At 41.3% G+C, this 27313-nt stretch overlaps 1 pseudogene; it reads left to right on the forward strand.

Annotated features, from left to right (window-relative positions):
- The first annotated feature begins 16408 nt into the window (after positions 1-16408).
- On the forward strand, positions 16409-23922 carry LOC121306782 (annotated as a pseudogene).
- Positions 23923-27313: the final 3391 nt, after the last annotated feature.

Here is a 27313-nt window from a genome sequence, read left to right on the forward strand (position 1 = left end):
TTCTCATAGACCTCTAATGCCAAATTTTGACATGTGTGGGCAGATTAAAAATGGCTAGTATTGACAGGAAAAGGTACTATAAATGGTCATTTCTAAAAGCTTAGGCTATTGTCCATCGAATGAAGCCGCCAAGGACATTCTAGCCAACTGTATTTGAAAGTTATATTTTTATCAGGTGTACCTAATGGCAAATTTTGACATGTGGGAACCAGTTAAATATGGCTATTATTCACCAGAAACGGTAATGGAAATGGCCATACATGGTAATTTCGGAAAGCTTAGTCCATCGAATGTCCATCTTATTGTCCATCGAATGAGTCCAACTACGGCATTATGGTCTTCTATATCAGAAAGTGACATTTTTCTCACAGGCCACTAATGCCAAATTTTGACATGTGGTGGCCGATTATGAATGGCTATTGATAGAAAATGGTATCATAAATGAACATACCTGTTCATTTCTGAACGCTAAGGCTGTTTTCAATCGAATGGGACCACCTGCAACATTTTAGCCCACTGGCTCATCGAATGAGACCACCCATGACATTTAGCACCCTTTATCAGAAAGTGATATTTTTCTCATGGGCCCCTATGACGGAAATATGAGTTGTGGTGATGAATCTTCCTCCCGACCTGTGAGGGCGCTAAAGAATGAGAGGAGAAGTATCTGGAAGGGCTGGCCTGTGACAGTTCGTTTCCGGGTCAGGGAAATGGGTCAGCCTGGAAAGAAGCGAGATTCTGTTCTAAGACCATATTGATTTGAAAGGTAAACCAGAGGCAGCTGCAAATAATAAGGCAGCGGCAACCGTTTATCTAGATATCATGCGGGATTTCATATAGGGGCCAGGGTAACGCTCATCTTTTCCTTCGTTTGGGTAGAATGTTCGGAGGAAGAAGGAGCAAGAGTGGAACTCGCAGTGGTTTTTGTGATATACGTGTTGTGTTTGTTTATTAACAGTGTTTAATTTCACTGTAGACAGTTAGGGCACTACTCCGGAGCTGTCGCAAAGTGTCAGCACTGTCCGGAGCACCCCTGCACCTGTGTATTCACCACAAACCCCCACGTCTGCACTCACCCAGGACTGGTGACCGTGGGTTCATTTTTGTTCTGGACTGTGCCCTGTTTTGTTATCCCCGCGCTTTACACATTGTTGTGTATCGCTGGGGATTTATTATTTTACGGTCACCAGATCTGGATTTTAAATAAAAGCACTTTTTCACTGCAAACTGTTGTCTGCCTGTCACTCCTGCATCGCATCACGACTACACCTGTTCCCCTCCACGAGCCACAGCCCCTAATGCTAAATTTTGACATGTGCGGCAATGTTGCCAGTAGCCAGGCTGCTACTGGCCATGCTGCCAGTGGAGCGAGTCTCTCCTCCTGCTGTACCACTGGCAGCAGAAATTGACAGCTCCCAGACAGACTTCTTCAGCCGGGGCAATTCCAGCAGCGGAAAGACTTCTGAGCCGGCAGCTCCCTCCTATAGGATTCCAGCAACAAGAATTGCAGTGAAATTGCTGCAGAGGAAGGTGGTCTCCTCGCCTCTCCCCCCGTCTTCATAGCCAGCAGCTTCATCTGGTGGGGCTACTGCCAAACTGTCACCTGAGGCCAAGCAGAGCCAGAAGACCCAGGTGATGCGGATAAACAGGCAACCCCATTTGATGTATACCAACAGGCAATGCCAGGAAGGCATCCTTGGGCAAAGCGAGGTAGGCATCTCCGAGCGATGACATGAAGCTGTACTTGGGCGGTGTCATGCAGGCATCACCGAGCGATGATGTGAGGGGAGCAAGTATAAGCTGGGGTGTGGGTTTTGGCCCTCTTCTCCGCCACTGGGGCCAGGTGATTCTTCCCTGTGCTTCCCGCAGCAGTCTATGCAAGGGCTGCTGAGGACCACCAGCATCTAGTCCTGGACCAGCTGCTGTGCCCCGGTGCAGATGGTGGAGGCAGAGGCAGTTCCAGCTGCTCTGTTCCCGCCGGTGCAAATGACGGAGGCAGTGGCATCTCCTGCTGCTCTTCTCCCGCCAGTGAAGGTGGCGGAGGCAGAGGCAACGTGTAGGCTCCTGGCGAAAGAGGTGGGTGAGTCCTTTATTCTACTCTTTTCAGGGGACTGGTGTGGCTCTCTCTCACTTGCCGAGGACTGGTGCAGCTATCCCTCTCTTTCAGGGGACTGGTGCGGCTCTCTCTCTGCAGAGGATTGGTAGGGCTCTCCCTCTCGCTCTCAGGGCGAAACCAGCAGTCCTCTGGCTTTGGATTCCTACTTTCAGATGGTCACATGATAACATTTTACCTGCACGAGAAGTGCTGTGCAATCCTCGTGCATAAATACAAATATACATTTTAAACACTTGTGTTACACAGACCCGTTTATATCCCGTGTACCAATGACTATACACCAACATTAACACAAAACATGCAACATATAATACTGAAATACACACAAGGGCGGCTAACATTACCCCCCCCCCCCCCCAAATCTCAGCATTTAATCAATTTATGCATTCATTACATGTCTTTTACGTTCAGGTATACAATATGGCCTCTAGCGAACTAATGTCTCCCCGCTCAATATTAATGTGTTGATGGGCTTCTCGAAATTGCCCTGGAACGGAAGTGAACATGTCAGAAAACTCCGCCATCAGACCATGAGCCTGGCATTTCTGTGCAGGTGTCAGATTCTCACACAATCTGTACCGACCCTTTTCTAGCCAACACAGAAAGATCAGGTCCCATGTCTGGGACGTCATCTGCGTGCGCCACTAGCAATGCCTGCGGTTGCAACCAAGGCTTTAAGAGGTTGAAATGGTAAATTAGTCTCTCTCTCTCTCCGTCGCTCTGGCTGGCAGATCTCATAGTCCTCCTTCAAAACCTGGAATGTAACCTCAAAGGGTTCTTGCCACTTAGCCAAGAGTTTCGACTCGGAACTGGGTAATAATAGAAGTACTATCCCCTGGCTGAAATATGTGCAACCGGGTTCCTGGATTCTACTGTGTCCCCTGTCTGTGCTGAGCCTGCTGCAAATTGTCATGTGCCCATTTCCCAACAGACTCAAGACGCTTGCGCAGGTCCAACACATACCAGACGGTATTGGTCGAATTGTCCTGCTGCTCCTCCCACATCTCTCTGACCAGATCAAGCATGCCTTGGGGTCTTCACCCATACAACAGCTCGAATGGTGTAATCCCTGTGGAAGCCTGAGATACCTCTTTGATTGCAAAGAAAATGGGAGGAATCAGCTGGTCCCAGTAACACACATTACATGGGCCGAATGGTCTCCTCCTGTTTGTAAACTTTTTTATGTTCTTAAATAATAGAATTGGTCAGGGGTCTGAATACTTTTGCAAGGCACTGTATATATTAGATCTCCCTTCTATTAGGTTTCAGGTCTATTTGACCCGACTCTAGTTTCCAATTAGCTTAATGCAAATTTTGGCAGAGGGTACTATGAGAGTTATACAAATTTTGTAAGAATTTATTATGGGAGATATACAAATTTTGCCCAGGGTATAGGGCAGATATGCTCATTTTAGGAACTTATATTGTGGGAGATATACAAATTTTGGAGGACAGTATTTGGCATATGCAAATTTTGGCAGACTGTATTTGGCAGATATGCAAATTTTGGCGCGGGCTATTATGGGAGATATGTAAATTTTGGTGGACAGTATTTGGCAGGTATGCAAATTTTTGCACAAGATATTATGGGAGATATGTTAAGTTTGGCAGAGTGTATTATGGAAGATATGCAAATTTTTGCACAGTTTATAGGGCGGATATGGTCATTTTAGGAGTGTGTATTGTGGGAGATATGCAAATTCTGGAGGATAGTATTTGGCAGGTATGGAAATTTTGCCAGACTGTATTTGGTAGATATCAAAATTTTGGTAGAGGGCAGTTTGGGAAATATGCAAATTTTGGCTCAGGTTATTGTGGGAGATATGCAAATTTAGGCTGAGGGGATTATAGGAGATTTGTAAATTTTGGCAGAGGATATTATGGGAGATATGCAAATTTTGGCAGATATGCAAATTTTGGCAGAGGTGATTATGGTAGATATGCAAATTTTATCAGAGGATATTATGAGAGATATGCAAATTTGGCACAGGGTATAAGGTATATAGGCTAATTTTAGGAGCCATTTGGCCCATCTTGCTCGTTTGGTTGTTAGTAACTTATTGATCCCAAAATCTCATCAAGCAGCTTCTTGAAGGATCCCAGGGTGTCAGCTTCAACAACATTACTGGGGAGTTGATTCCAGACCCTCACAATTCTCTGTGTAAAAAAAGTGCCTCCTATTTTCTGATCTGAATGCCCCTTTGTCTAAACTCCATTTCAAATATGCAAATTCTGGCCGAGGATATTATGGGAGATATGCAAATTATGGCAGAGGGTAGAGGGCAGATATGCTCACTTTAGGAGTGTGTATTGTTGGAGATATACAAATTTTTGAGGACAGTATTTGTTAGATATGCAAATATTGGCAACAGTATTTGGCAGATATGTAAATTTTTGCAGAGGGTATTATGGAAGATATGCAAATCTTGGCACAGTGCTTATAGCAGATATACTAATTTTAGGAGCATGTATTGTGGGAGTTATGCAAAATTTGGAGGACTATTTGGCAGGTATGTAGATTTTCGCAGAAGAAAGGGTATTATGGGAGATATGCAAATTTTGCGAGAGGGTATAGGGCAGATATGCAAATTTAGGACCCTGTGTTGTGGGACATATGAAAATTTCAGATGGCAGTATTTGGAAGGTATGCAATTTTTTTCAGGTATGCAAACTTTGGCATAGTGTGTATGGAAGATATTCTAATTTTCGCAGAGTATATTGTGGGAGATAAGCAAACTTTGGCAGAGGGTATTATGGGAGATATGCAAATTTTGGGATAGGGTATAAGGCAAATATACAAATTTTAATAGCCTGTGTTGTGGGAGATATGCAAATTTTGGAGGACAATACTTTGCAGGTATGCAAATTTTGGAAGGTGGTATTTGGGAGATATGCAAATTTTGGCAGAGGGTACAGGGCAGATATTCTAAATTTAGGAGTGAGATTTGTTAGGGTTATGCAAATTCTGGAGGCCAGTATTTGTCATGTATGCAAATATTGGCAGACTGTATTTGGCAGATATTCAAATTTTGCAGAGGGGATTATGGGCAATATGCAAATCTTTGCACAGTGTATAGAGTAGATATGCAAATTTTAGAGGACAGTATTTGGCAGGTATGCAAATTTTGGAAGGTGGTATTTGGCAGATATGCAAATTTTGTCAGTATATATTATGGGAGATATGCAAATTTTGGCATAGGGTATTATGCTATATATACAAATTTTTGCATAGGGTATAAAGAAGATCTGCTAATTGTAGGAGGATGTATTGTGGGAGATATGAAAATTTTAATGAAGATATTCAAATTTCACAACAGGGTATAGGGCTAATACGCTAATTTTAGGAGCCTGTGTTTTAGGAGATATGCAAATTTTGGCGGACAGCATTTGGCAGGTCTGCAAATTTTGACAGGCGGTATTTGGCAGAAATGCAAATTTTGGCAGGCAGTTTAGGGCAGGTATACAAATTTTGGCAGAAGATATTTGGCAGATCTGTAAATTTTGATAGAGGCAATTATGGGAGATAAGCAAATTTTAGGAGCGTGTGTTCTGGGAGATATGCAAAATTTGGAGGACAGTATTTGGCAGGTATGCAAATTTTGGCAGAGGCTGTATAGCAGATATGCTAATTTTAGTAGCAGGGTATTATGTGCAAATAAGCAAATTTTGGCAGAGGGTATAGGGCAGATATGCTAATTTATAGGCGCGTGTATTAGGGGAGATATGCAAATTGTGGAGGACAGTATTTGGCAGGTATGCAAATTTTGGCAGATGGTATTAAGGGAGATATGCAAATTTCAGCAGAGTGTATATTGCAGATATGCTAATTTTAGGAGTGTGTTTTGTTGAGAAAATTTTGGCAGAGGGAATTATTTGAGATATGTACATTTTTGCACAGGGTATAGTGCAGATATGTTCATTTTAGGAGCATGTATTGTGGGAGATAAGCAAACTTTCGATGAAAGTATTTGCTAGCTATGAAAATTTTGGCAGAAGGTATTTGGCAGATATGCAAATTTTGGCAGAGGGTTTATGGCAGATATGCTAAGTTTAAGAGCGGGTATTTTGTGAGAAATGCAAATTTTGGAGGACAGTATTTGGCAGATATGCAAATTTTGGGATAGGGTATTATGGGAGATATGCAAATTTTGGCAGAGTGTATTTTGGGAGATATGCAAATTTTGGAGGCATTGTACTGCAGGTATGCAAAATTTGGCAGATATGCAAATTTTGGTAGAGGGTATTATGGGAGATATGTAAATTTTTGGAGAGGGTATAGGGCAGGTATTCAGATTTTAGGAGCCTGTGCTCTTGGAGACATGCAAATTTTGGCAGGTATGCAAATTTTGGCAGATTGTTTATGGCAGCTATCCTAAATTTAGCAGAGTGCATTGTGCGAAATATGCAAATTTTGGCAGAGGGTATTATGGGGGATATGCAATTATTAGCAGTGGGTATTAGGCAGGTATGTAAATTTTAGGAGACTGTGCTGTGGACGATATGCAAATTTTGGAAGACATTATTTCGCAGGTAATCAAATTTTGGCAGAAGCGATATTATGGGAGATATGCAAATGTGGCAGAAGTCATTATGGTAGATATGAAAATTATGGCAAATGGTAAAGGCCAGATATGGTAATTTTAGGAATGTGTATTTTGGAAGATATTCAAATTTTTGGAGGACAGTATTTGACGGGTATGCAAATTTCGGTAGATATGCAAATTTTGGCAGAGGGTATTATGGGACATTTTGGCACAGGATGTATGACAGGTATACTAATTTTAGGAGCGTGTATTCTGGGAGAATTGCAGATTTTGAGGAACAGTATTTGGCAGGTGTGCAAATTTTGGCAGAAGGCATTTGGCAGATATGCAAATTTTGGTACAGGGTCTATTTGTTTGCTGAAGAAAGAAGGAACAAAGAATATTGGAAGGAAAGATTTTCTCATCAACATTTTGAAGAGTCTCAATGTGGACTTCAAAGAAGTGTTCTGCTTAAAGGATTTCCAGGCAAGAGGAATTTTTGATATAACGTTTAAAACTGAACAGTATGCTTACAAAAGAAAACAGTACAAAAGAATGTAAAGACGGACAGAAAAGGTTCATTTGTGTGGTGGGGTAATCAAAAGAACAGTACAAAAGAATGTAAAGAACGGAGAAAAGGTAATTTGTGTGGGGATATTAATCATTTGTTTTATAAGAGTCCGCACAGGCCTGCTGGTTTCATTGAACCCGAGAGCTGTGAGGATGAGTCCAGTGAGGAGAAGGAGAGCGAGGAGGAGGAGACTAACAAAGGAGCAACAGATAAAGGAGAAGTGAAAACGCCATCAACTGCATCCAAGAAAAGGTCAGAAAAGAAACTGGTGTCAGAGCCAGTGACTACATCTGGAAAAGGGAACGTGGCTGAGAAGGGGAAGAAGCAGAGACAGCCGGCAGAGAAGAAGTCAGCAGAGGAAACGGGAGTAGAGGAGCTTGGGTTATCACCTGGGAAAGAGCAGAAGAAGGACTGGGTGAATCATCTGGAGGAAGCAGAGAAAGGAAAAGAGACTGCTGTGAAAAATAACAGAGAGAAATGTTTAAAAAAGTGAATGATTGTTTTTGTTACAAAAGAAAGTTAGATGACTGTTTTGATTTTTTGAGTAAGGAAATTTATGTTTTGAATATGATTTTGGATTTTGTTATTGTTTTTATTGTTTTAAATAAAAAAATTAAATTAAATATATATATAGATAGATAGCTATATAGATAGATAGATATATGGAAATTTGCACATCTTCCCAAAGCCCCCTCAGTGTTGCGTTCTCCAACAACAGGGCAACGCAGTTCAACGAGGCAGTCTTCCCAGCGACGGCGAGGTGGAAGAAGTACAGAGCAGTTTAGAAGCAGTAAGGATAAATTGCATCTTTAATTGCTTTAATCAGAAAACACAGGACATTAACAGCAAGTGGGCGAAGTACAGGTGTAGAAAAGTATAGAGCAGTTTGAAAGCAGTCTGACAGCTGCAGAAGAAACTAAACTTCAAAAAAAAAATCCTCAACATGGTCTTCAAGCCAGTAATCTGTGACACCTGATTGATGCGGGAAATCAGAGAAAACCTAGCGGAGTTAAACCAAGTGTGCGTAAAGTGTCGCACGATCCAGGACTTGCATAAACTAGTAAGTATGCTAGAAATGGAGCTGGAAGAAGTGAGACAGCAACAGGATCTTGAGGAACTGGCACACCCACAATTCATGGAAGTCTGCATCACCCCTAACAGACTGAAAGCCACCAGGGAGATAGAAGGTCAGAACAGCTGGGTTCAGGTAGGCAGAAGCAGGGAAAAAAAGAAACTTCGTCAAACACAACCACCAGAAATCAAAACAACCAACAGATTTGAGTCACTTCAGAATTTTGATGAGCAGAACCAACAAGAAGAGAATGAAAGGAACAACATCCAGGACCCTATTGACAGTGGTGACCAGACAGCAAAAAGAAGGGAGGTCATGATTGTTGGGGACTCCATATTGAAAAACACAGCAAGTTCAATTCGCAGTTTGGACCCCCTTACTACAACAGTGTGCTGCCTTCCGGGAGCCTCGGTCAAGCACATCACTGAGAACGTGGACAGGCTCCTAGAACGAACAGGAGATGACCCGGTAGTAGTCGTCCACATCGGTACAAACAACATTGGAAGAGACAGACCAAAATCCCTGCAAAACAAATTCAGAGAGCTAGGAAGGAAATTAAAAGAGAAAACCAAAACTGTGGTATTTTCTGGTATACTACCCGCACCTTGCAAAGGACCATATGGACAGCTGGAAATAATTAATCAAAACGAATGGCTGAAGACGTGGTGCACACGGGAAGGCTTCACCTATCTTGATCATTGGACCACATTCTACAACGAGGACTATCTGTATAGACGGGACGGACTGCATTTAAATAACAAGGGAACCAGTCTACTTGGAGAAAAGATCCTCGAGCAGGTTCAGAAGCATTTAAACTAGAAAGGAAGGGGGGAGAAATCAACAAAAAAACAGAAGGGAGACCGCATCAAAACAAGAACAACAACTCAGGTAAGACAACCATTAAATGTATTTATCTAAATGCTAGAAGTATCAGAAACAAAATTCTAGAACTTGAAGCTACTGCACTAACAAGTAACTATGATGTGATAGGTGTTACAGAAACTTGGTTGTCTGAGAGTGATGGGGACGAATATAATATTTGTGGGTATACACTGTATAGGAAAGACAGGCAGGACAGAAGAGGAGGAGGGGTAGCGCTATACATAAGAAACAGTCTTGAAGCCCAGGTGTTAAACCTGGACAAAGAAAATAAAGCCGAATCAATATGGGTCAGAATAACGGACAAAAATTCAAAGGGCATAATAATAGGAGCATGCTATAGACCGCCAGATTCAGACGGTGAGCAAAATAATCTGTTATACAATGACATTAGAAATGCGTGTAGCAAAGGAGAAGCCATACTAATGGGGGATTTCAACTTCCCCCATATAAAATGGGAAAACCCAATGGGTAGCACGAAGGATGAAATAGAAATGGTGGAAATGACAAATGACTGCTTCCTAACACAATTTGTCAAGGCACTGACTAGAGGGGAGGCATGCCTTGATTTAGTCTTTTCAAATAACGAAGACAGAATAACTAAAACAGAGGTCAGAGAACCACTGGCAAACTCAGACCACAACATGGTCTCATTTGAAGTGTTTTTTAAATCCCCAAAAGTAATGACTAAAGCTAAGGTTTACAATTTTAGAAAAGCAAACTATGAAGGTATGAAACAGAGACTAACAGAAGTAGACAGTAAAATAAGAAAACACCTAACAGAAGGATGGTTGTTCTTCAAAAATCAATTAGAAAAAAACAATTCATCGAAAAAGGAGACTTTACAGAGCATTAAAAAATGACCAAAAAGAAAGATATGCAGAAAGAGTACAAAGAACTTTACAGAAAAGGAAGTCAGAAAGTACCAAGAGAGAATAGAGTCAAAAAGGAACATTGCTAAGGGAGCTAAAACTAAGGGAGCTAAAACCAATTCCAAAATGTTTTTCCAATATTACAACAGCAAGAGAACATTCAAAGAGGAGATTAAATGTTTAAGAGATACAAATGGCAAAATCGTAGATGAAGAAAAAAAAAATAGCAAATATATTAAATGATTACTTTTCACAAGTTTTTACAAAGGAAGACACTGACAACATGCCCCACATGTCATCCAGTTCCTATCCAGTTTTAAATAACTTTAGCATAACTGAGGCAGAAGTGTTAAAGGGACTAGGAGCTCTTAAAAAAAACAAATCCCCTGGGCCGGATGAGATCCTCCCAGTAGTACTCAAAGAAATGAAAGAAGTAATTTACAAACCGCTAACCAAGATCATGCAGCAGTCTCTTGACACAGGGGTGGTACCGACAGACTGGAAAATTGCAAACGTAATACCGATCCACAAAAAGGGAAACAAAACTGAACCAGGTAACTACAGACCAGTAAGCCTGACTTCTATTATATGCAAACTTATGGAAACTATAATAAGATCCAAAATGGAAAATTACCTATATGGTAACAGGGTCCTGGGAGACAGTCAACATGGTTTTAGAAAAGGGAGATCGTGTCTAACTAACTTGCTTGATTTTTTTTTGAGGATGCAACATCGATAATGGATAATTGCAAAGCATATGACATGGTTTATTTAGATTTCCAGAAAGCTTTTGACAAAGTCCCGCACAAAAGATTAATTCTCAAACTGAACGCAGTTGGGATTCAAGGAAACACATGTACATGGATTAGGGAGTGGTTAACATGTAGAAAACAGAAAGTACTGATTAGAGGAAAAACCTCAGAATGGAGTGTGGTAACCAGTGGTGTACCACAGGGATCAGTATTAGGTCCTCTGCTATTCCTAATCTACATTAATGATTTAGATTCTGGTATAGTAAGCAAACTTGTTAAATTTGCAGACGACACAAAAGTAGGAGGAGTGGCAAACACTGTTGTAGCAGCAAAGGTCATTCAACATGATCTAGACAAGATTCAGAACTGGGCAGACACATAGCAAATGACATTTAATAGAGAAAAGTGTAAGGTACTGCACGCAGGAAATAAAAATGTACATTTTAAATATCATATGGGAGATACTGAAATTGGAGAAGGAATCTATGAAAAAGACCTAGGAGTTTTTGTTGACTCAGAAATGTCTTCATCTAGACAATGTGGGGAAGCTATAAAAAAAGCTAACAAGATGCTCGGATACATTGTGAAAAGTGTTGAATTTAAATCATTGGAAGTAATATTAAAACTGTACAATGCACTAGTACACCTCATCTTGATTATTGTGTGCAGTTCTGGTCACCTCGCTATAAAAAAGATTTTGCTGCTCTACAAAGAGGCAAAGAAGAGCGACCAGAATTATTTAAAGGCATGTCATATGCAGACAGGCTAAAAGAATTGAAACTGTTCAGTCTTGAACAAAGAAGACTACGTGGCGACCTAACTCAAGCATTCAAAATTCTAAAAGGTAGTGGCAGTGTCGACCCAAGGGAGTTTTTCAGCCTGAAAAAAGAAACCAGGACCAGGGGTCACAAATGGAGATTAGACAAAGGGGCATTTGAACAGAAAGTAGGAGGCACTTTTTTACCCAGTGAATTGTTAGGGACTTGGAATCAACTCCCTAGTAATTTTGTTGAAGCTGACACCCTGGGATCCTTCAAGAAGCTCCTTTATGAGATTCTGGGATCAATAAGCTATTAACATCAAAAAGAGCAAGATGGGCCAACTGGCCTCCTCTCATTTGTAAACTTCCTTATATTCTTATGGACCCTTATTCATTTAAAGGAGATTTAAAAACTCCTAGTCATCAACCAACATTTCAAGTGACAGTCCCCCATAAGCAAATGTAATTTAAAATTTCAATATCTCCCCGAAACCCGGCAACATTGTGTTCGCCCATCACAAGTTAACCCATAGTCATTTAAAGGAGATATAAAACCTCTTAGTAGTCTACCAACATTACAATTGAAGGTCTCGCAATAGATAGCCAAATGCATTGTGGAAATTTGCATATTTTCTAATGTCTCCCATGGCATTGCGTTCACACACACGACAACAGGACCCTTAGTCATTTAAAGGAGATATAAAAGCTCTTGAGTAGTCAACCAACTTTAAAAGTGACAATCATGCATTTTATAGAACATGCAATGTGGAAATTTGCAAATCTCCCATAAGCCCATGCAGCATTACATTTTTCCACCACAACATAACCCTTACTCGCTTAACGCAGATATAAAACTCCCTAAGAAAACCAGCAAGTGACAGTCAAGCATTAGATAAGCACATATGTAGAAACAAATAAAAGATTTGAACAAAACACTGCAAAATAAAGGGTGCGGTGGCCAAACAAATAGACAAACAAATAATAATGTGTTGTGCCTGTGTAGCAACCAGCACCTATAGCAATTGTTTACTAGAGCTTTTAGCACCTCTTTCACAGACTTGCGTCTCTCCTCTGGCACTCTCCTTCTTGAAACAGCTGCAAGCTTTTATATTTTGGCTGAGGGGTTAACTAACTATTAATTAATTACCTTATTACCCCCTCAGCCATAGTTAGGGTTAATGTTCCAGTACACCATTAGGTTGGGTCAGATAATCGGGCCAGAAAAGGAGAATTGGAATGTGTGCTCAACCATGAAATGCTTGCTAGATCATAAAATCTAGTCTGAGATAATCAGAACAAATGCAATAGATGGGGCAATCAAGCCCTACAGTTTGCTATCCATTGGTTAAATTGAGAGAGAAGACAGATTTATGGGGTAAGGACAAAGGAATTGTGTGCTGCGTGCTAAATCCTGATAGGAGCAAGGAATTTTGTGTGAAACATATATAACTCATGTACGTGCTTTACCCCGGCAGAATACACTGGTTACTGATAAAGTGACCGTTATTCTCCGGAGCGCTCTGTTGTTTGATGACCACTGCAATAAACCTTTGATGCAACGATCGGTGTGATTGATTGCCTCTGAACATCTCTGCACTTTATTTTGCGACCCTACAAAACAATACATAATAATACAAATAATAATATTGAATGGCTTTCGCTGTCGCATTAACACATAAATCAGAATACAAAACAATAATAAACAAAGGGGGGGGACGCAACGGCGCATGCCCATTTCACAAAGGTCCTGGTGTTGCGATGTGATTGCGAGGACGCAGAGGTTGATGCTGCATGTGTTTCATAAAGCACTTCGCAAGTGCGGTCACTTGATTCACTCTTTTGCGATCTGCGAATCACAAAGTTGGTAATCATTTTTTTGTGAACAATTATTTTGATTAATTTTCCTTTCTTTTTCACACTCCTTGGGAAGAGAGAAGTGGAGAAGCTCCTCACAAATGTAGCAAAATAAACAGATGGTATCATAGCACTTCCTTCGACTGTACTATAGGTCTGTATTTTATAAAACAGTGCCGCTTTGGTATCCTTACCGTTTTTCTGATTTGCTTAAATGGGCATAACATGTTTTAAAGTATAAGCTAGTGCCATGTTAAACTTTATTTAATTTAGCCACCTCATGTTGGGGCAAAAAAAACAATGTCAAATATATATATATATATATATATATATATATATATATATATATATATATATATATATATATATATATATATATTTAGCACGTAGGAATATTTTACTCCTGAGGTCTGTTTTGTGCTATAAATTATACAAGTTCTCAAAAAGACGCAGGAGAATGAATCCGGTTTACAGCTTTTATTTGTGTCCGTCAGTCCTACTATTTTTCAAACTCAACACAATGAATGAAACTTAGTGTTCAGACTCGTGATAACAGAGTAATTAAAAAAATAATCCAAGTTAATTCTATTGTGTGTGCGTGTATCTTACTGTACATCGATGGATTCAATAAATACAGGGGGAAGAGTTTAATACTATGCCTATGCTGCCCTGCAATTACTTCCTGGTAGTGCCGTTATCATTCCACTGTGTTATGTTGTGAACCGAAGTTTTAAAAGTGAGAGCAAATGCTTATTGTAAAAGTTTACCGGTACCTTAAAATTAAGGGCCATATAAAAGTGATAAATACTGCAACTGATTAGAAGGCCTATGTTGTTCTCCAAGTTGCTGCAGTTACATTGTAGATGCTATAACGAGTTACTGTAAATGAGATACTGTTTTAGCAGAAATGTTTAATTAAGTAAACATTTATTTTTTTGGAATAAAAAGTATAAATGCAAGAAAAGTGACCGTGCTGTGAAATAATCTCCCAGGGTAGCAAATCCGCCTAATTTAATACCAGTCAAAATGTCCTGTTATACGGTATATATTAACGTAAAACAAATCTTTCTAATGTTAACCTATTAGTGTGGTTCGTGAGGCAGGAGCTAGGCTCCACCTTACCCTTTCATCTACTATCATCAATCAAGTCGACTTCCTGTTCAAACCATTGTGCTTTTTCATTTGGGTGTGAACCTAAGAGGACTGCAAGATCCCTAGCAATTTCTCTCATGTAAAGAATTAAGAAAAAAATAAGGATTGAGTACTTAAAGCACATTTCTTCCTCAGATTTTTGAGTTTCAAGGACAACTTCATGTCCATATGAGAGCATTCTCCGATAGCATCAATCCAAGAGCCAAACAGACCACCACTCTTCCATCTATTAGGCGTCTCCGCAACACCCGGACACGTGCCTCCTGAGCAGGATACCATTCCATTACCCACCATTCAAGGAGTTAATGCTCGCAGATCCAAGCGGCTCTGAACTCTGGTTATCTCTTGTGATCGTCTGTACTTTAAGAACTGGACTTTCAAAAAGATCATAATGACCCTCCTCAAAAATGGCAGCGAAATCGCAATTGAGAATCCCTTTTCATTTTTTACTGTGAATCCATCTCAGCAGAACTTATATTTCCACCCAAGAATACTCCCCAGCCGCGCTCGGCTGTTCAGCGGCCCAGATCAGAGAGCAAGCAGCTACAATCAAGTCCTATCTGTCAGGAATGCAATACCAATTCGCTTGATGTCCATTATCTCTCCAACGGTCCTCAATACCACCTGTCCGTCTCCTTCTGTGCAGAATCTCTAACAGTTCTTTAACTCCTTCTTGCATGCCAAGCTCTACAGATATTCTTGCCAATTTAATTTAAATTCTCCATCAAGGCTGCTTCTCTACATTTGATGACCTAACAATAGAGACTATATTGTAATGATCACTCTACAGGAACATAAACATATAGACAGCAATCAGAATAAATAAATAAATAATCGGTACACAAAATAAAAATAAAAATGAAAAACAGTATATTGTTCAACACAATAAGGGCATATCTGTACAAGAACAAGACAAGCCAGCACAAAAAGAAAAAAATAGAGCAACCAAAAAAAAACAAAAGTAATATAGTTATAGTCACAACCCAGAATAAGTTACAAGTCCAGGCTTCACAATTGTGACGTCTAACATACGGTATAGCCAATGGGTTAAATTTCTCCATGCCAGAAAAACATATGAGAATGTGGCTGGAGCTCTAATTGAATAATTATTGATTAATTGGGCTCCAGCCACAGGGGATAGAAGCCGGGGAGAGTCGCTGGTTGGGTGATGTGTTTTCTTTTGTTTGGGAGTTTGTTTTTGTGTTAGAGAGTTTTGTATTTTAATAAGAAAGGCGTATTTTGTTTAAGACCTGGAACTTGACCATTTATTTTTTAAAGTTCACTTTGATTATTTATTTTTGAACCTCTTTCTTTTGGCCCTTGAGCCTATTTTTTTTACTATTTTTGTTTAATAAAGAACTTTATTTTTGCCTTTACTTTGTTTACAATATGTCTAATTGCATTTTTGTTTTTTTAAGATGCTCAGAATATTCCAGCTGCCTATGCTGGGGTATTCGCTGCAATGATCTCACAATTATCCTGGATTATCACTTTATCCTCTTTCTGCGCATTTCCAAAACGAATCAGCTTTGGCAACGTCAATTTATTCAGCTATCAGAAATGGACTCTCCTCTATTCCCATATGCTTCCATGCAGAAATGTATCGCAAAACACAAACTTATTTCGAATTCTGACCCCCTGTTCATCGATTCAAACTGGACTGTTATATTCAGACATTGGTTCACATGTAATTTGTATGACAGGATGCACTGAGGCACTGGTGGGAAATTGGGGGGTGGGGGCTGGTAGGGTCATGGCCCAGAGTGGCATCTTTAAGATCCTTGGCGAAGGCCTTCATGTCTCCTTATTGCGGTGCACCTTACGGTGGTGTGCCAAGTGCATGTTGGTCAGCAGGCGATGCCCTGGGAACTCTGCGATGATACCCTAGATGGTCCATTGGGTACATCCACTCTGACCAGCATGGTGGAGATCATTATCTTAGAGCAGGGAAATTTCTGGGTTGCTCTCTCTGCCACCTGCTTTAGAGACTTTGCCATGTTGTTGGTGCCTATGTGTATGGTGAGCTACATTGGACACCCAAGTTTTAGTTTTGACAGGATCTTTAGGGCCCTTTCTGTGGTAGGTCACTGGAGCTTGGTCAACCTCCTGCCTGGGAACGACCACCCCTGGTCCAGATATGTCCCATTGGAATCTATCAGGATTACCACCTCACTGCTCATCTGTTGGTAATCTTCTCTCTCTCTCTCTCTCTCTCTCTCTCGCAGCCCGTCATTACCGAACAGCCACTTTGCTAAGAGGAACCAGCTCTGGGATACAACCAATCAGGGCCCTGCACTCACCAGGAGCTACAGGAAATGGGCGGGCTCAAGAACATAATGCTGCAACTCTCTGATTGGCCTGTCAGCAATGACACCATGCTGCACCTAGCAACTGCGGGGGTCCTAGAAACAGGTATCTCGCCCCCTAGCGCTATTTTTGAAGTTTCTCCAAAACTCACTTTCTGTTCCCTGTTTCCTCTTTCTGGGGAAGGAAGTTGAGAAGCTTCTGCAGGAAGTTGATCTTCGCTATGTCGAGGCCAAGAAAGACATGGAGGGAAGAAAACCAGGACCAACGAGCATTCTGGGTAACCAATCTATCTGTCGATATATATGTCTCTCTTTGTTTATAATTTCTAATGCCTGTGTGAATATGGCTCGCTCTACCTCTCTCTCTCCCTCTCAAGTACCTCTCAGCTCAGGCCGGGTGTGCACGGTGGATACCGGATCCCATTCAATACCGAAGCGACCGGCTATGCTCATTGGTTATGTTTATGGTAACCTCGACCGGAGGAGCTCCCTGATTCAATCAGAGTTTCCTTCGAGACAGGAAGAATGACACAACCACCCTACAGGTAAACCAATCAATAATAAGAACATAAGAAAGTTTACAAACAAGAGGAGGGCATTCGGCCCATCTTGCTTGTTTGGTTGTTAGTAGCTTATTGAGCCCAGAATGTCATCACGCAGCTTCTTGAAAGATCCCAGGGTGTCAGCTTCAACAACTCTACTTCCCAATTCTCTGTGTAAAAATGTGCCATCTATTTTCTTTTCTGAATGCCCCTTTGTCTAATCTCCATTTGTGACCCCTGGTCCTTGTTTCTTTTTTCAAGTCGAAAAAGTCCCTTGGGTCGACATTGTCAATACATTTTAGAATTTTGAATGCTTGAATTAAGTCGCCACGTAGTCTTCTATGTTCATGACTGAACAGATTCAATTCTTTTAGCCTGTCTGCATATGACATGCATTTTAAACCCGGAAAAAATCTGGTTGCTCTTCTTTGCACGCTTTCTAGAGCAGCAATATCCTTTTTGTAGCGAGGTGAAAAGAACTAAAAACAAGAGTCTAGATGCATTGTGAGGTCTTACTAATGCATTGTACAGTTTTAACATTACTTCCCTTGATTTAAATTCAACAGTTTTCATAATATGTCTGAGCATCTTGTTGCCTTTTTATAGCTTCCCCACATTCTCTAGATGAAGAAATTTCTGAGTCAATATAATCTAGGTCTATTCATAGATTCCTCCTTCAATTTCTGTATCTCCCATATGTATTTATAATGCACATTTTTATTGCCTACCTGCAGTACCTTACACTTTTCTCTATGAATTATCATTTCCCATATGTCTGCTCAGTTCTGAATCTTGTCTAGATCATTTTGAATGACCTTTGCTGCTTCAACAATGTTTCCCACTCCTATTTTTCTGTCGTCTGCGAATTTAACAAGTTTGCTTACTATACCAGAATCTAAATCCTTAATGTAGATTAGGAATGGCTGAGGACCTAATACTAATCCCTGTGGTACACCACTGGTTACCACACTCCATTCTGAGGTTTCTCCCCTATACTTTCTGTTTTCTAGATGTTAACCACTCCCTAATCCATGTACATGTATTTCCTTGAATCCCTACTGAGTTAGTTTAAGAATTAATCTTTTGTGCGGAACTTTGTCAAAAGCTTTCTGGAAATCTAAATAAACCATGTCTCATGCTTTGTAATCACCCATTGTGATATTGCATATTAAAAAAAATCTAGCAGATTAGTTAAACACGATCTCCCTTTCCTAAAACCATGCTGACTGTGTCCTCGGATACTGTTACGATATAGGTAATTTCCATTTTGGATCAGGCTTATTGTTCTATTGTAGTGGTGTCAAACATATAGCCTACGGAGCGGTGGTGGGTTATTCACTGACACGGGAGACAGAACCGACGTACTTGAAACACTACAACAGTGTCCCGTTTTATTTTCGGCAAGTACACTTTTTACCTGAAGAGGGCACTTTAGTCTGTGGGCTGTCTATCAACGACGAAAGACAGCACAACAGGAATACTAACGCTGGTAAATAAATTATTTGTGGGCGCACTTGGAGGTGCTCAAAGTAAATAAAGAAAACACAAGGCGAAAGGAAAAAGGAAAAAATAAAACTACAAATAAAAGGTGCTGCACTTGGCAGCTTTATCACGATTGTCGCTACCCGTACGACCTGGATGACGGATTACGCAAGCCGAAAAAATGGACTGCAAATGTTTAATCGTTTTGATTTTTTTTCCTTTTTTCGGTAATTTTTAAAAACAAATAATCTATTAAACCATTTTTCAATTTCGATTTAGAGTTGTCTACTTTTGGAATGTAATTGTTTTGCGCCTCTAGTACATTTTTAAAAAACAGCCATCCTTCTGTGGATGTTTTCTCTATTTCACTCCAGTCTACTTCTGTTAGTCTCTGTTTCATACCTTCATAATTTGCCTCTCTAAAATTGTAAACCTTAGCTTTAGTCATTACTTTTTGGGTTTTCAAAATCAATCAATAATGAAAGAGAAATGAGATCAACAGCCTATCAAATCAATCAGTAATCGATAGCCAATCACTAATGAATAGCGTAGCAAACGATAATCTATCAATCATTAATCAATGAGATCGGTGAGATCACTAACTTATAAACGAATAATCAATAACCTAACAATAATCAACAACCTATCAAACAAAATCAATAATCAAATATCCAATTCTGGTCAATAGCCGATCAATAATCAATGAGATATAAACAGGCAGGCAGGCAAGTCCTAATAAACTGACTAAGCAGTGCATAGGTTTCAAAATCTGTTTCTTCTATCAATCTGGTTTGATTTCTATGTGGTCGCGTTCTCTCCCCTTGATCAGGCTATCTGGGCTCGTTCGCTACGGCCCTGTTCACAGCCTTCGCAGTGCAAGACGCCCACGCATCTCCTGTGGGATGGGGCTCGTGTGGGCACTGCTGCTGGCAATGGGTCTATGTGGAGGAGAATCTGAGAGAGTGGGGTTTCTCAACAGCCAAGTGGGAATGGTGAGAACTGGGAACCAGACCTGGGGTCAATTCCAATTGGCTGTAATTGTACAGTTTGTAATTCATTGCAATTCCAATGTAACTGAAGTTGAACCGAGGCACTCCTGCACAACTGTAATCCCTCCCCTCATTTCTCTCCTCTCAGGTATCTCTCTGAATGGTGTCTGGTGTCAGGGGAGGGGCCTTTGACTTGACCTGACCTCTACGGCCCTTCAGAACATGACTCGGCCTATCAGAGTTTCAGCCTGTCTGGGTGGGCGGGACGTAGCGGGCACAATGCTCCAATGATAGCGTTGGATTCCCTGCTGGGAGCAGGGCTTGACTGGGAAGAGCTGTGCAACAGAATCATGTTCCACGGAGGTATTGATCAGTTAATACTGATTCTCAAATGGCAATTATTGATCAAGTACAAGTGGTTATTGATATTATATTAATGACAATTCTGACTATTATCTTAATTACTGCATTAATTATATAATGTTGATGACTAGTATTGGCTACTGATTAGGTAGTACTGGATTGAGACTCTATTACAGATTATTGATCATGCATTATAATAATTGATTACTGTCTATTAAGAGGGTATTTGACAATGCATTATTGCTATTGTTTTACTTCAGTTCAGTGAGTTGCCAAACTATAGAGCTGGCTAATGGCTATTGATCCTCTGTTAGGGTTTATAGATCCTGTATTAGTGATTATTGATCCTCTATAAGGGTTTGTTGATCCTGTATTAATGGATATTGATCCTGTATTGATTATTATGGATCCTATATTATAGCAGGAGATAGTGACACAACGGGGGTGATTGCAAGCTGCTGATGGGGTCTCCTGTATGGGTTTGAAGGGGTCTCTGAGGAAACTACCTGGAATACAGGAGCATAATGGAAGCCATTGCCAAGCAGTTATACAAACTGGCAGGCTGGCAGGAGCAGTGAGTCGAAATCAATTACAAACTGCCTTTCTCTCTCAGTGTTTGCAAACACTCCTAAAGCCTCTCAAAGCCTGTTAAAAATAAACAGGTTTTAAACTTTAGTTGTTCCTCTGTGTTTGTGTGGTTTTTGTGTTTAAATCCCTGTCTTACTATTATATATATATACACACACACACACACACACACACACATATTTAATAACACCCACACACCTCAAATAATTGGCAGAATATTTCCTCAAAATTCACTCAAAAATTGAATACAGAATAAAAACCTTAACCCCAAACCCAGGGTGTGTAGTCTATCAAATAAAATCAAAAAGGACAGAACTGTGTTTACTGCAGTAGCGAACAGTGTATTAAATTTTAACACTAGAACCGCCATGCAGGTCACTGTGACCCATTTTGGACTTAAAATGTTTATTACTCTTCCATTGTAAGTCATACGTGTGTGTCCATTTTTTGACTTTTCCTAAATATATGAATTAAATATCCTGGGCCCGATCTTTGATCTTCACACAATCCCCTCGCTAAACATGTGTCTGGCAAAAAAAAATAGTGCATTGGCTCAAAATGAGAGATATTCCAAAACGGCACAATGCAGTTGCACACATGCATACTGATCATTCAAATACACAATTGGCTCCACAGCTAGGTGCCAAGTTTTAAAATTAATGTACTGTTAATGCCACTGTTTTTTTGAATACGGACAGTATTGTATCACAAGGAAATACTATATAGGTTTCTTTAAGGCCTGCTGATCAAAAACATACAGCGAAGAATGTAACTTCTCTAACTTTATCCTATTGTCCATTGAATACTAGCTCCCAATATCAGAGTTAAATTTTTCTCATGGACCTCTACTGTCAAATTTTGACATGAGTGGGCAGATTAAAAATGGCTAGTATTGACAGGAAAAGGTACTATAAATGGTCATTTCCATCTGTATCAGATCGCTAAATTTTTATCAGGTTTACCTAATGGCAAATTTTGACATGTAGGAAGCAGTTAAAAATAGTTATTATTCACCAGAAACAGTAATGGAAGTGTCCATACATGGTAATTTCGGAGAGATTAGTCCATCGAATGAGTCCAACTACGGCATTATGGTCTTCTATATCAGAAAGTGACATTTTTCTCACAGGCCAGTAATGCCAAATTTTGACATGTGGTGGCCGATTATGAATGGCTATTGATAGAAAATGGTATCATAAATGAACATACCTGTTCATTTCTGAACGCTAAGGCTGTTTTCAATAGAATGGGACCACCTGCAACATTTTAGCCCACTGGCTCATCGAATGAGACCACCCAGGACATTTAGCACCCTTTATCAGAAAGTGATATTTTTCTCATGGGCCCCTATGACGGAAATATGAGTTGTGGTGATGAATCTTCCTCCCAACCTGTGAGGGCGCTAAAGAATGAGAGGAGTAGTATCTGGAAGGGCTGGCCTGTGAAAGTTTGTTTCCGGGTCATGGAAATGGATCAGCCTGGAAAGAAGCGAGACTCTGTTGCAAGACCATATGGATTTGAACGGTAAACGAGAGGCAGCTGCAAGTCATAAGGCAGCGGCAACCGTTTATCTAGATATCATGCAGATTTTTATAGGTGCCAGCGTAACGCTCATCTTTTCCTTCGTTTGGTAAGAATGTTCGGAGGAAGAAGGAGCAAGAGTGGAACTCGCAGTGGTTTTGTGATATACGTGTTGTGTTTGTTTATTAACAGTGTTTAATTTCACTGTAGACAGTTAGGGCACTACTCTGGAGCTGTCGCAAAGTGTCAGCACTGTTCGGAGCACCACTGCACCTGTGTATTCACCACACACCCTCACCTCTGCACTCACCCAGGACTGGTGACCGTGGGTTCATTTTTATTCTGGACTGTGCACTGTTTTGTTATCTCCGCGCTTTACACACTGTTGTGTATCGCCGCGGATTTATTATTTTACGGTAAACAGACAAGGATTATAAATAAAAGCACTTTTTCACTACAACCTGTTGTCTGCCTGTCACTCCTGCATCACGTCATTTCTACACCTGTTCCCCTCCACGAGCCACAGCCCCAAATGTTAAATTTTGACATTTGCGGCAATGTTGCCAGTAGACAGGCTGCTACTGGCTATGCTGCCAGTGGTGCGAGTCTCTCCTCCCGCTGTACCACTGGCAGCAGAAATGTTGTCAATGGTTGCCTGCTGACAGCTCCCAGACAGACTTCTTCATACATTATAGTCATAAGAGAGATAATGAAATTAGAGAAGGAATCTACTAAAAAGACCTAGGAGTTTTTTTGACTCAGAATGTGGAAGCTATAAAAAAGGCCAACAAGATGCTTGGATACATTGTGTAAAGTGTTAAACTGAAATCAAGTGAAGTAATTTTAAAACTGTGCAATGCACTAGTAAGACCTCATCTTGAATATTGTGTGGATTTCTGGTCATCTCGCTAGAAAAAAAGATATTGCTGCTCTAGAAAGCGTGCAAAAAGAGCGAACAGAATTATCCCAGGTTTAAAAGGCAATCATATGCAGACAGACTAAAATAATTGAATCTGTTCAGACCTAATTCAAGCATTAAAATTCTAAAAGGTATTGACAGTGTCGACCCAAGGGACTTTTTCAGCCTGAAAAAAGAAACAAGGACCAGAAGTCACAAATGGAGTTTAGACAAAGGGGCATTCAGAACAGAAAATAGGAGGCACTTTTTTACACAGAGAATTGTGAGGGTCTGGAATCAACTCCCAAGTAATGTTGTTGAAGCTGTCACTCTGGGATTCTTCAAGAAGCTGCTTGATGAGATTCTGGGATCAATAAGCTACTAACAACCAAACGAGAAAGAGGGGTCGAATGACCTCCTCTCATTTGTAAACTTTCTTATGCTCAGCCGGGGCAATTCCAGCAGTGGAAAGTCTGCTGAGGAAGGTGGTATCTTGACCTTTCCCACTTCTGAGCCGGAAGCTCCCTCCTATGGGATTCCAGCAACAAGAACTCCTGCAGTGAATTTGCTGCGGGGGAAGGTGTTCTCCTCACCTTTCAGCCTGTCTTCATTGCCAGCAGCTTCCTTTGGTGGGGCTCCGGCCACACTGTCAACTGAGGCCAAGCAGAGCCAGCAGACCTAGGAGATGCGGAGAAACAGGAAACCCCAGGTGATGCAGACCACCAGGCAATGCCAGGAAGGCATCCTTGGGTATAATGAGTCAGGTATCGGGCAAATCGAGGTAAGTATCCTTGTGCAAAGCGAGGCACACATCTCCGAGCGATGACATGAAGCCATACTTGGGCATTGTCATGCAGGCATCACCGTGCGATGATGTTAGGGGAGCATGTATAAGCTGGGGTGTGGGTTTTGGCCCTCTTCATGGCCACTGAGGCCAGATGATTCTTCCCCGTGCTTTCCACAGCAGTCTACGCAAGGGCTGCTGAGGACCACCAGCATCTAGTCCTGGACAAGCTGCTGTGCTCCGGTGCAGATGGCGGAGGCGAGGCAGTTCCACCTGCTCTGTTCCCACCGGTGGAAGTGGCGGAGGCAGAGGCAGCTCCTGCTGGTCTGCTCCCACCGGTGAAGGTGGCGAGGCAGAGGCAACGAGCAGCGTGTAGAGGTGGGTGCGTCCTTATTTCTACCCTTTTCAGTGGACTGTTTTGCTCCTCTATCCTCGCAGGATGGCCGATGGCTGGTGCAGCTATCCCTCTCTTTCAGGAAACTTGTGCGGCTCTCTCTCTCGCAATCAGGGCGAACGCAGCAGCATTTTTTCCTCTTCTCTCTCTCGCTATCAGGGCGAAAGCAGCAGGCATTTTTCCTCTGCTGGTGTAGGTGGAAAAAGCTGTCCATCGTGCTTTGGTTACTACTTTCAGATGGTCCTGGTCACAGAGGAGGCACCCCGGTGATGGATTGATATATTGCCGTGAATGTCTGGCCATTAGGCGACAGTCCTCCTCTCCTTCACCCTTTAATCCTCCTTCCATCCCATTTTATTTTTTTTTGTCCAATGTTTTATTTTTATTTTTTATTCCCAAAATAAAAATCGAGTGGTTTATCCTGCTCTGGTCGTGCGTCGATCTGCGTCGATTGGTTTTGCTCAGCATTTAATAATGAACAGACAGAAAATAAAAGGTTGTATAGAAAAACAAAACAAAGGACACAGTACTTTCACCAAAATAAAGAGACAAACGAAACGGACTACACAGACAAATATAGAGAGCTGATATTTTAACTATTACTATGATTTTTAACTCATTCTCCACCCGTTCTCAGCTCACCGAACACATAACCCCAAGTGAGTGAAAATATTTTTGCTTTTATACAGCTGTACCGAAACCGGAGTGCTACTCAATCATTCAATTGGATTCGCGGTACAACTGCATGTGAATAAATAAAGTGCAATTCCCCATGCTCGTATATTACAACATTTTACCTGCACGAGATGTGCTGTGCAATCCTCGTGTATAAATAAAAATATACATTTTAAACACTCGTGTTACACAGACCCGTTTATATCCCGTGTACCAATGACTATACACCAACATTAACACACAACATATAATTCTGAAATACACACAGGGGAGGCCAACATTGCCACAGCACCTAATGCCAAATTTTAACAAGCGGAGGCCGATTATAAATGGCTATTGATTGAGAACCTTACCATAAATGGGAATACCTGGTTATTTCTGAACGCTGTCTCTTTTCAATCGAAAGGGACCACCCATGACATTTTCGTCAACTATATCATCAAAAAGAGATGACGTACGACATTCTAACGCCTTTGTGTGCGTTTTCTGGTATATGTTGTGTGTTAATGTTGGTGTATAGTCATTGGCACAGGGGATATAAACGTGTCTGTGTAAAACACGAGTGTTTAAAATGTATATTTGTATTTGCAGTTGTACCGAGACTCCAATTGAATGATTGATTAACAATCGAGTCAAGGTACAGCTGTAAAAAATCTACATGTTTTCACACCTCTGGGTGGTGTGTTCGGGAGTGAAGAACGGGGGGGGGGGGGGGGAGTCGGGTGACATTTTAATATGAATTGTTTTGTGTAGCGTTCCTCCCAACCTCACTTTTTTGTTAGTGTCTACTCGTTTTGTTTGTCTATTTATTTTAGCCTCACGTGCCATGTGCACATCTTCGTGGGTGATGTCTGGTCAAGTGATTTAAAGCGAGTGTGGTGAAGCTCGGGATGAACTTCCTACAGTAGCCTGCTAGTCCCAAGAAAGAGCAAACCTTGTTTTGATTTCAGGAATGGGCCAGTCAGCCAAGGCTTTCACTTTAGCAACTAGCGGTCTGATCTGGCTGCTCCCTACTCGATACCCCAAATACTCCCACTCACTCTTCTCAATTGCACACTTGTTTGGGTTAGCAGTGAGCCCAGCCTCCCGCAATGATTACAGCACTGCTGGCACCTTACACAGGTGACTCGGCCAGTCCTCACTGTGGATAACCACATCAACTATGTAAACAGAGGCGTACTGCTGATGGGACCGCAAGATACAATCCATCAGCAATGAACACATCGATCAACGTTAGCAGGTAGGCGTCCGGCAATCCAAAGGGCCTTGTCCTAAATCAAGGGATATACCCAAAGGGAGTCAAAAAACACCCGGGTCATCGTCAACGGGTTAGCGTCAAACTTAGATTTCTCATTGATTCGTCTGAAGTCAATGCAAAATCGCGTTGACCCGTCTGGCTTATCAACTAAAACCACCAGAGTGTTCCAGTCACTTTGGAACTCTTCTATTACCCCCCCCCCCCCCCCCCCCCCCCCCCCCCCCCCCCCCCAATCTCAGCATTTTCATCAATTTCTACATTCATTCCATGTCTTTTACGTTCAGGTATACGATACGGCCTCTGGCGAACTAGCGCCCCCCTGCTCAATATTAATGTGTTGATGGGCTACTCGAAATTGCCCTGGGAACGGAAGTGAACACGTCAGGAAACTTCGACACCAGACCATAAGCCTGGCATTTCTGTGCAGGTGTCAGCTTGTCACACAATCTGTACCGACCCTTTTCTTGCTAACACAGAAAGATCTGGTCCCATGTCTGGGAAGTCATCTGCGTGCGCCACTAGCAATGCCTACGGTTTCAACCAAGGCTTTAAGAGATTGAAATGGTAAATGTGTCTCTCTCTCTCTCCGTCTCTCAGACTGGCAGATATCAAAGTCCACCTTCTCAACCTGGAATGTAACCTCAAAGGGTTCTTGCAACTTAGCCAAATGTTAAGACTCTGAACTGGGTAATAATAGACCTACCATCCCCTGGCTGAAATATGTGCAACCGGGTTCCTGGATTCTACTGTGTCTCCTGTCTGTGCTGAGCCTGCTGAAAATTGTCATGCGCCCTTTGACAAACATACTCAAGACGTTTGCGCAGGTCCAACACATACCAGACGGTATTGGTCGAATTGTCCTGTTGCTCCTCCCACATCTCTCTGACCATATCAAGCATGCCTCGGGGTCTTCACCCATACAACAGCTCGAATGGTGAAAACCATGTGGAAGCCTGAGATAC

This window comes from Polyodon spathula, chromosome 50, assembly GCF_017654505.1.
Source record: "Polyodon spathula isolate WHYD16114869_AA chromosome 50, ASM1765450v1, whole genome shotgun sequence".
Lineage (NCBI taxonomy): Eukaryota > Metazoa > Chordata > Actinopteri > Acipenseriformes > Polyodontidae > Polyodon > Polyodon spathula.